Source organism: Pempheris klunzingeri, chromosome 19 (assembly GCF_042242105.1).
Source record: "Pempheris klunzingeri isolate RE-2024b chromosome 19, fPemKlu1.hap1, whole genome shotgun sequence".
Taxonomy (NCBI): domain Eukaryota; kingdom Metazoa; phylum Chordata; class Actinopteri; order Acropomatiformes; family Pempheridae; genus Pempheris; species Pempheris klunzingeri.
The window spans coordinates 4,449,275-4,461,375 of NC_092030.1; positions in this window are offsets into that span (position 1 = coordinate 4,449,275).

Sequence of the window (12,101 nt, forward strand, 5' to 3'; positions counted from 1 at the left end):
AATTAAATCAAATGTTAGCATGCATGTGAGCATGTTAGCGATATAACCATCTTACACTACACAAGCATGAGGACACCAAATCCCCCAAATGAGATGTGATTGGTGAGCATTTCAAACATTGGCACAAAATTGCTTCTTGAACAGCCTCCACTCTTCTGGGAAATCTTCCTGTAATATTTTGGAATTTGGCTGCAGGGATTCGTTCCCCTTCAGCTACTAGAGCATTAATGAAGTCAGCCGCTGATGTTGGGGGGTAAGACCTTGGTCACAGTTGGCGTTCAAAGTCACGTCAAAGGTGCTGGGTGGGGTTGAGGTTGGGGCCAATCAAATTCTTGGGTGAAGCATTTTCCTTATACACAATTTGGAACAATGTTGCATTTTTATTTCAAGCATGTCACATTGTTTACTTGGTACATGAACACACATCATATATCAAAACTGAATACCTGACAAATTGTAATGAATACCTGAGGAATGGCTCCAATTAGCAAGCGTGCTCAGCCAGAGCCTTCTCTGTTTATTTTCATGTAATAGAGTTGTAGCATGAGATATTTTACTTATTAACATGCCCAGTGATTTGGGGAGGCAGCTGTACTGTAATTGTGGAGGATGTGCGGAAGAAAGTAATTAGATCATCGCAACGCTGTGTTTTGCCTGCAGCTGTCTGTTTTTCATCAGTTTTCTAAACGGGTTTGTCATATCCCTCCTTCGTCTACACAGAAGTCCAATTACATCTTTACTGTATTTGTGGACGATAATTCACAGAGCATTGGAAGATGGCTGTTTAATATGCACTGGATATGGCAATGGGTTCAACACAATGTCCAAGGGGGTCTTTTGATTTGAATAAATAAAGTTGCGTTCAAATTAAGGAGAGAGCAGCTAGCTTTCAAGTGATGGAGCATCTGTCTTTGATTTTTGTACTTTAAGACAGGAAACCATATTGTAAACAATGTCTTACAATTTTCTTTTCACCCACCAGCACACAACACAAATGTGTCTTGACTGAAGAAGAAGTAGTACAATGACTTGATATTACTGTGTATGTTTTCTTTGCTTTTGTAGTTTGACATCCAGACTCCTGACCACTTCCTGTCTATTGCGATCTTCCCCCATCAGGTGCATCTGAAACACGAGGGTTTCCATTACAGGGTCCTATCAAATATTCAATTGTGCTAAAATGCTCTGTTGGGCTGCTGCCATGGAAATATGGACAGTCATTTGTGCTCTAAACATTATCTACATCTGATTTCTGAGATCTGGATTGCAGAAGAGGCAGGCAGGTGCTTCTCATATGTGCCGCTAATGGCTTTTCCTTTCATTACTACCATCCTCAGAGTTGCACAGAGATTAACCTCCATATATTAAAAAGATGAAGATGTCAAGAGTGGAAACAATTCTGATAAATAAACAAGGGAACGAAAACCTCACTGAAAACTTCCAGAGGCCCTATTCTCAGTCGAAGTTAGGAGGCTCAACCTGACTCTGGTGGTCTCAGATGGTGTTTCTGTTTCTGTCACTTCATGGCTAATTAATTAACCCTGCCAGGTCCTTTCAGAGCCCTCTGCAGCAGAAGCAGGTTACCTTGGTAGCCACTGATCACACTGCGTCTCTGCATGTGCTCTGAGCAGAAAGTACTCCAAGGTGATGGTGGAGTAAACATCTCCTCTTTCCTGAGATATTTATAGTCAATCCAAATGTTCTATTTCTGACAATTTCTCAAAATCTGTTAAATACATCAGATCAATATCATGTAAAGATGATATTTGCAGTAAATTCATAGTGGTTGCAAGGTTACCTGTACATCTTATCTGCGTTTCAGTGCAGGGATGCATAGTGTGCATGTCATTTTCACAAATAAAAATACAGTTTCTATTTGCACCCAGGTGAAAACAGTCACACAGCAGCCATTTGGTTATCTACACCGTTTAGTCCATCAATACAAACCTAGGTTAGACTGGATGTAGGGCATCAAAAGAAAGGAGGATGACTTCTAAACATCTAAAAAAGAAATGACAAAAAGAAAAGGTGGGAATATTTAAAAAGTTTATCAAGCACAACCTATTTCAAAACCATCTACTTAGTGTATTGCACTATTAAAGCAAGAGATGAATGATTATCAGCCCTCAAATTCATTATTCAGCCTGTCTGCCTTAAGACAGATTAATTTCTTTTATCAGAGACGAAAGCTTCCTCTGCTCCTGAATCTGCTTGCTAAATGTATACGTTTTTCAGCATAGATTGATAATTGCTGTCAGAAAATGAAGTTCATTGCATTGCAATTGCTCAGACAAATCTAATATGGATTCATAAAGTCTCCCTTTGATATATTATTGTCTATGCAGCTTTGTGCTATAATATAAAAACAGAAGTGTCACATGACTCTTCGGATCCTTGTTGTGTTTTATTCGCAAATATTAGCTTTGGAATTGGAGTTTAAAGAAATTCAAAGATTAAAATGAAGCTGTGTTTCGTTTAAGGATTAAAATATTGTTATTAGGAGTTGACGTACAATACCACTCCTGCAAAATGTGTTTTTATATCACCCGTATCTTCTCGTTAACGATTTATTTCACAACCCTGGCATCTTGGAAAAGCTACAGCTCAAAGTGCTCACATTTGAAAAATATGTAGTTCCCTGTTCACTACGGGAGATAAATGAGGTAAATTTTCTTGCTGTGCTAGCAGGAGTTACAGCCTGTCCCTATTACTCCATCCAGGCCATAAATAGGCACAAACCTGTGACACATTTAATTAAACTCAAAAGCTCAAGCTGTCAGACGTTGTGTTTGGCCCTCCCCTCTTTTGGTCCTAATGGATGCTTGCGGTCCATAATGCCTCAGTGCCAGATCCACTGTGTCAGCTCTCGGGATTGATGCTGAATAATGGGGCTTTGTCAGAACTGGTAAGAAATTTACACTGTCAGACGAGGACGTCAAATTGTCTGAGGGAAAGGAAAACATCTTCAAATTGTTAATCAATCACAAAGATTGAGGAAATGACCATGTGTACATTTTGAATTAAATTGGGGGAAGTGATAAAATTGTGTAACACGTGACAGGTAATTTGTGAAACCAAGATGATAAACAATGCTCTGTCACAGCAAATCCTCTGATCTGGTTTGATGAGGAGGAGAAATGACATTGTTTGGATGAAGCATCGATTTAATGGGGATGCTAGAGCAGGATTTGACGGCAGGTAGCATCTGGATAAAATCACACCAACTGTGCTTAGTCAGGAGGTAAACCACATGTCGCTGAATGAGCTCCACAATGTGACAAAGAGCAGCTGTGCTCCAGATTAGTCAGTGTTCTTCATCTCTGCTTTGTCATACTGTTCTGCAGTGATGGACAGGTAGATAAGAGATTAGCATTTGGCAGCAGTCTATCGAATTTCAGTGTGACTATGGAAATCCAGTTTCCACTTCATTCTGTCATATCATCCAGGAGTGTGTGAGTGTGGGATAAGCTACTCCAGAGGAGTCGCATTAGGGGTGGTCTTGAAGAGAGGGGACAGTTATTTAAAGCTATAATATACAGCAATTTTACATTAAGATAAAAATAATTTATGACCATCTATAGCTTCTGTAATGGGACAACTGCAGTGATTAGTAATTAACACAGGGCATAACTTGTTTGTAGCTGTAAACACAACAGTCTCATATCATTAAGGATTTAAGTCCAATCTTCACTTTTAGCTCAGTTTTTGGTCCCCACCAATCCCTGAATATTTGGCCCTTTAGCTGCTGAAAGCTCCACTATGTTCACTTGCAAACTTTAGTCTGAGCAGCAAGACTGAACCAGAACCATACAGCTGTGAGCCAGAAACCAAAACAATAAGCTGAAAAGCTCCGTGGAGTTCTCCACCACACGCAACCGTTTTCACATACAAGTATACAACCCATTGATTGAATAATGAAAAAATTGTTTCTGCTTATTAAGAACTGTCTAGCTTTGCTATCTGCTTCTTCACCTCATCTGGCGGTGCAACACGTGAAGCTGTTATTTATAGTTGGGTACTAAATATATTCGGCACACTTTGTCTTACCTGATCTGACTTGACTCAGACGGTCCCTGCTGCAATGTTTTAATGAAATCATTTGAGCAAAACATGAATGCCCCAAAGACACTGATGTTTGTGCAGCTGTTACACCTGTCTTACAACAGTTAACATTAATTTCACCAATTTGTAGTTAAACAACAGACTGGTTATCAAAAGTGCATGTGCCACAGAACATTTTAGTGTGGATTTTAACAGTCATTCAATTCCCAGCTTTCAGAGATATGTGTCACAACAGAAAACTGCCTCATTTTGAATAAACTAGGATGGTTAGAATCTGGGATATGCAACATCATTCTGGACCTTTAGCTTTAAGGATATGAGCTGTAAAGTATGCTCATGTTGAATACAGTTTGAAAATGCTCACCTGGAAGCAGGAGGTGTCTGATTTTCACAACTTCCTCCCCCTCAGATGTTCGAGTCCTTGTTCCAAATTGATAAGCTGTTTACCTTGAAATAGCTTGTGACGTAAGATGTTTTTTTTTTAAATTTTAAACCAGATCTGCAGCTTCGCAGTGCTTTTTTTCTTACCGTTTACCTCCATTCTCAGGGCCGTGGTCTTGGAGTTTAATCATGTACAATTATATAAGGGACAGTATGTCACTCGAACTGTATATACACTGAACAAAAATATAAATGCAACACTTTTGTTTTTGCTCCCATTTTTCATGAGCTGAGTTCAAAGATCTAAAACTTATATAAATAAAAACAAAAACCCATTTCTCTCAAATATTGTTCACAAATCTGTCTAAATCTGTGTTAGTGAGCACTTCTCCTTTGCCGAGATAATCCATCCCACCTCACAGGTGTGGCATATCAAGGTGCTGATTAGACAGCATGATTGTTGCACAGGTGTGCCTGAGGCTGGCCACAATAAAAGGCCACTCTGAAATGGGCACTTTTGCTTTATTGGAGGGGTCTGGGGGGGGTCAGAAAACCAGTCAGTATCTGGTGCGACCACCATTTGCCTCACGCAGTGCAACACATCTCCTAGAGTTGCATAGAGTTGATCAGGTTGTTGATTGTGGCCTGTGGAATGTTGGTCCACTCCCCTTCAATGGCTGTGCCAAGTTGCTGGATATTGGCAGGAACAGATCCTTGCAACATGGGGCTGTGCATTATCATGCCGCAACATGAGGTGATGGTCGTGGATGAATATCACAACAATGTGCCTCAGGATCTCGTCACGGTATCTCTGTCCATTCAAAATGCCATCAATAAAATGCACCTGCGTCCATAACCCCACCGCCACCACTCGAGCCACAACGTTGACATCAGCAAACTGCTCACCCACACGACGCCACACACACTGTCTGCCATCTGCCCTGAACAGTGAAAACTGGGATTCATCCGTGAAGAGAACACCTCTCCAACGTGCCAGACGCCATCGAATGTGAGCATTTGCCCACTCAAGTCGGTTACGGCGACGAACTGCAGTCAGGTCCAGACCCCGATGAGATTGACGAGCATGCGTATGAGCTTCCCTGAGATGGTTTCTGACAGTTTGTGCAGAAATTCTTAGGTTATGCAAACCGATTGTTGCAGCAGCTGTCCGGGTGGCTGGTCTCAGATGATCTTGGAGGTGAACATGGTGGATGTGGAGGTCCTGGGCTGGTGTGGTTACACGTGGTCTGTGGTTGTGAGGCCGGTTGGATGTACTGCCAAATTGTCTGAAACGCCTTTGGAGACGGCTTATGGTAGAGAAATGAACATTCAATTCACGGGCAACACCTCTGGTGGACATTCCTGCAGTCAGCATGCCAATTGCACGCTCCCTCAAAACTTGCAACATCTGTGGCATTGTGCTGTGTGATAAAACTGCCCGTTTCAGAGTGGCCTTTTATTGCGGCCAGCCTCAGGCACACCTGTGCAACAATCATGCTGTCTAATCAGCACCTTGATATGACACACCTGTGAGGTGGGATGGATCATCTCAGCAAAGGAGAAGTGCTCACTAACACAGATTTAGACAGATTTGTGAACAATATTTGAGAGAAATGTTTTATTTTTTTATATAGAAAATGTTTTAGATCTTTGAGTTCAGCTCATGAAAAATGGGAGCAAAAACAAAAGTGTTGCGTTTATATTTTTGTTCAGTGTATTTATCTATTTATCTGTTTTTCTAATCCTGAAGCGGCATTGAGGACGAAAGGGCAAAGCAAAAACTTGTTTTAATCTGTACATGTTACAATAAAACGGTTTCAGGTTAGAATCTGGTACCTTAATTTCCATTTAAATTGCTTGTACATGGGAAATATTACATTGGAAACAGAAGTCAAAAACAAAATTGATATGTTTAGATTCCTGAACATTTAGATTCCTAAAATGAGATTATTTCTGCTTGCAAATGATGATAACAATTCTTAAGTACAAAATTTTCAAATAATTTGAAAATATAATTGTTAAAGTTTAAATCCAAGTTCCTTGCTAATAATTTGCCATATTTAACATTATGTATCAAACAACAAGGGAGTTTAATCAACTAAAAACTACATTTTACAAGACAACATGGAAAGGTAGACATGAATGCAGTGAGTCAGAATTATTCCTTTGTGAGACAAAGTTGTATAAGACGCAGTTTTGAAAAATCTTAAACTCATACTCTAAACTTTGGAACAACAAATTGGCTGATTTGGAGTGAATCTATATCAGTTGCAGGACTGATCAGTTGCCTGGCAACAGTGTTGGCATTGGCATCAACAGGTTTTTCCAGCCTGCAACCATTAAAGCCATGCTTAGGGAGGATGCATGTAATAATACAGTATGTATACAGTATGGATTTCTGGGGGAAAAATACATATTTCTATGTATCATGAGGTTTATAAAATAATAAAAGCCATAATGCAAGGCCCAAAGTCACAATACATGAAAAAACAACACATTCTACAAACACAAAGTAAAGCGTTAAACACATTTAGAGTAAAATTTCACATTTATGATAAAGTTTTGAAACATCCTCCAGTCTTCCTCCCCAATCCATATTGAGTTCAGATGTGAGGCTGAGTCATCATTCAGTTAATCTAATCATGCTGGAACATCAAACAAAGCTGAGTTTCAACCACAGCCTGTACTCCAGTTTATTCTAAACCCCCGCAGTCGGGATCTGTCCATAAAATGTTGAATAAATGTTTAGATAATGAGACTTAAAAGATTACTTATCATTGCCTAAAGGGAAGCAACTTCACTTCAATTATTTTGCATTCACAGCTGTTGCAGGCTTTGGGCAATGAATGTCTGACCTCTGTATCTTTGGCTTTCTTTGTTGCTTTTTGTTATGTGAGCCGAATAAGAAATAAAAAGAAATCAAGCTTTTTTTTCAAAGATTCGGACGTGAATAAACACCACTGTCTAACAATGTATTATGATAGAAACAAAAGGAAAGACAAGAAAAAAAAGATGTGTGATATGACTGTTTCCAAAGCTCCGCTCTCCTTAGTTACTGTTGCTAATCTTGTCAATGCACATACAGATGGCTCATATTGCACATGTGTAGTTCATGATGGTAACGGTGGCGGATCAAAAATCAGCATCATCTTGATTTTACAGAGAGGTAGATAAACTCCCAGCCTCCAGCCATCGACTGACTTTGTCTGATTTTGTCTGTTATCTCATCAGTTAGCAAGCTAATGAAGCAAATATCAACTCAGTTGGTTGGATGAAAATGTTTTTTATGTTTCCAGCTCACTTGTTGTGAACGGAGAATTCTGGTAAAGTGCTTGGTGGCTACACGTGATACTCTGCTATAAGACTAAGGGCGAGGTTGCCTGTCTTTATCTAAGAGTCAACATCCACAACATCTGATGATCTGTGCTCTGGAAGACATGGAAATAAAGACATAGCACTGCAGTGTAGAGCTAATTAGTGCTGCAGTGCTTCGGCAGGAAAGGCCTACTGTACTGTTTAAGATACAGTTGTTAAGCTATAATTGGACAATTGCTGTTCAAGGGAGGGATTTCGCTAAATATCTAAGCTGATATCCAAGTCAAGGTCACATCAAATAGGTTGTATCCAATAGCCTAAAATCCTACATACACTATATAACAGTCGTAATAATATTTGAATGAATAGTTAAGCTGTTGTAATGTAAGCTAATATGTAAGATGTCCCTGTTTTAGAATTGGTTTGATAAAAACGGACATAGTTTGATAATTAGTCTCCTAATTGACCTGAATGGTATGTATTGTTGTTGGTTGTTGTAACTGTTATTTTGCAAGACTCATACAACGCTTGAGTATGCTTAATGATCTCGGGATAATAATGCACACATCCATCTCAGTTTCAGTGGGAACAATGAGTCCAGAGGCACATGAAAGAGACCGAAGTGCTTGGCTTACTCATTCTTTTAAAGTGTCCAACCAAAAGGAATATAAAAAGGAATATGATGGTGTTTGTCCCTTCACTCTTCACTAACACATTCGTCTCCTTTCATGTGAAAGCATTTGACCCAAGTGGACATGTGAGCTTGTGATGTGCAAAGCAGTTCTTTTCAGTATCCGAATCACTACAATCAGTTCATTAATACATATCATATATAATATTCATCCAAAAGATTTGTTCCCTCAATGACTGAATGGAGCTCTGACTGTGTAGTCCCACTCTCTGAACTGAAACAGAGCCAAATGGTTTATTCCTCATGATCCCCGGCTTCTAGAACCTAAGTGCTGTCGGTTTGACGAAGACGCCAAACCCTATATATAATTCTAGACGTTTTCAAAGTTTCCTTGCTGAATATAGGAGATAAACACTGATGCAAATTACTTTTACATGGACACTTTGCTGATTTTCAATCGGCTTTGTATTATTACAACGTAGAGCTCTGAAACCAACGGACAGAGGACTCACATGCACGACTGAACACTCAGCAGATACAATCATGTCTTTACTTGAAACAGGTTCGGTTCGCATTCACAGCTGCAGATTTTCCAAAAGATTGACGAGCTGGGAGAATAGGTGAGACAGTTAACAGTGAGTTAGTACAGTCTAATGTTAGTCATATAGAGTTTTTCTTAGTGATTTTGTGTCTGAGGAAAATGTTGATTTTCCCAGTGGCCTCACTTCCAGCAGTACCAGCTCGCTAAGTAGCTTTCCCACTCATCATCCATTTTGTTGTCATCTGGTGCACAATATAAATAACTTTTTTTATTTTACTTTTTTTATTACTGTTATTTTACTGTTAGGTTAGTCATTCAATCAGCGGGGGAGCTCTTGCGGCAGACAATATGGAGAAAAGTTAAACAGTGTTCATTTGCATTTACTACGCATACTGTAATGATACCAGGCTGAAAATCGGCAGTTTCCCTTTGAGTCTTTTGACATTACTTTGTCAGGATCCTGTTGGTTTCTGTCTCCCCTGTCCTTTCTCCCTCTACCTGCCACCTGAGCAGAGGTTACTCCAGGTCACACACCTGCAACTCACACACACCTGACACCAATCCCCAATCAAGCCACCCACTCCCTCCCTGCCTACATAAGCCCAGCCCAGATCACCACTCTCTTCCAGACTGTCCGTTGCACTTGGTACTCTTCAGGCTCCTTTCTCCAAGACTACTTGTGATTTTGCTCGTGTTTGCTCTCTGTCCTGATCCCGGTCTTGCTCTCCCCCGGTCTCCGTCCCGCTCCTGCTCCACCTGGTTGTCTTCCCTGGTCCCCACCCCGGTCCTGCTTCCCGCTAGCCCCTTTTCCCCGTCCTTGCTCCTATCCATTGGTGTAAATAAACCCATCTGTCTCCCAACCGCCCAGTTGTTCGGTGTCTGCATTGTGGGTTCAGCCGGTTTAGTTCCACACAACATACTCTTGAACTTGTTGGGCCTTGAATCTGGCAGTTTCAGCTACTCATTATCACTCACCTTCACTGTGAAGGATGTTTCATTGAATGAACCAACTGAACAGGCACCTTTTCCCCACGCTGAAAGGATCAGAGACTGTGTCAGGAGCTGCTGACTATCACTCAGGGGTCACGGTCACCATGTGCCACGTACAGTGAACGAATCACTGAAAATGCACCTGCTCTGTGCACTGAAATGATCTGAGACGGTCTTCAGCCAGCTTTTTTTCATACTGCAGCTTTCACCACATATTGTAAATTAAACTGAAAAATGAACAGATTGGTTCAGGAGGTGATTCAGGTCGGTATGTTCTCTCAATAGACTATTTTGAATCTATCGTTTATGAATGACACAACACTCGTGAACACCAGTGAGCACTCAGCAACACTCTGTGCAGAAAATCTGGTGCAATGACGAAGGTCATAGGATCAGGTGTCATGTTGAAAGGAAGGTTTTCCATGACTGTAAAGACAAAGGCAGTCTCCTGGAAGCAGCAAGGGGCTGTTAACTGTGAATAGATACAAACAATGCAGGAAGCATACATGCTGTATGTACATAAATCGTAATTCATGAATAATTCACGAGGAAACAGAATGAAACACAAGTGATTGTAATGAAATATGAGAATAATGTATACAATCCTACATTAGATGGAAACTTGAGCCTACGGAGAGAGACTTGAGAGCAGTGGGTGAAACACGACCATGTTTACAGGAACGTCACCTGTGGCTGAAATGTCATCAATCATTAAGATTTTGCTCTGATAAAGTTTAATTAAAAAAAAAAAGCAAAATTTGGAGAACAGCACCGTTCCGTCTCGGGGGCCTGTCACTTTTTCTCTCTCCTCTCTTGTTGCTGCATGTAGGCTTTTAAGTGAAATAGTAAATCCTGCAATTAGTAGAGTGTTTCTGGAAAGAGGAATATATGTCATTTGTTGTGGTGCTCATTCTGACCTCATTAGCTCTATAATGGGTTCAGCATCTTGCTGGTTGGTGCACTTTCACATGGTTCAGTGCAAAACTAGGCCAATATAATCACTGTTAATGATATTAAAGGGATAGTTTGACATTTTCAGAAATACACTTGCAAGAATTGCAATTAATTACAAAAGCTAGTTTACAAGATTTCCCCCTTCCTACCTACCTCGTTGGACCAAGATGTGATTAGTGGGGGGGGGGATTAAAACATGACTGAAGAAGAGGTAAATTGTGCTCTTGCATTGACAGTGCCACAGGAACAGGTGACATAATATAAAAAGAAAGGTGTAATTACTGCAATCAGGTGCCATCAGGACCATTGTTTTCAGTCCACATGGGCTGTAATTCAAGTGCTGAAAAGGCAATGATTGCAGTGCTCCAAAATCCAACTCCAAATCCATGGGAATGCTAAGAATGCACCATTGTGAAAGATGAACTGAGGCCATTGCTATTTACTTTCCCAGCGTTATTCTTCTTTTAAAAACATTCCTAGCTTGGTTTTGGCTCCACCACTTGTCATCATTTAGAGCCCATTTCTCTTAAAAAAAAAATGTCTCTATTCTGAAAGACTTTGACTAATTTATGTTCACCTCAAAGTGCGCACTGTTTTTGATTTAAATATTGCAGACAAACATGCAAAGCAACAGAAATGCAGATTGTCAGAAAATGTAAAAAGAGTTTTCGGGAAATATTTCAGGATTTCCTTCAGGGTCACGTGTTTCTTTTAATGTGTTACCGTCATCAAACAAGAGGCCTGCAGCAGCCTAACACAATCTAGCCAACATGTACACACAAAAATATCTATATCCTATTTGTGTTGTAAAGCGCAGAGGTGACTACAGGGGAAGATGTGTCACAGGCAGGTAGATGAGGGGTCACGTTTCCCCTGTGACATACCATAGCTGACCATTTCTCCCCCCCCCCACTGAGAAAAGAGGCCATGTGCCTCAAGACCGATGGGTCAGTGTGCACTTACGTCTTCATTAATAATGCATTGCCTTCCATCTGAACCAGCAGGCTGTGGAACAACACAATGGGACATGATGCATACAGTTGTTCATACATTAGCCATATATCCTGCTGTGGACAGGCACTGGAAAGGCTATGGTAACGATACTGACTCAGCTTTTACCTTTGGGAGCTGTCACACCACATATACACATGTTTAATCTATGTGTGTATATATCAGTGCTTGGATTTTTATACATAATGTGCAAAGAGTAACACATAGTATGCTGTA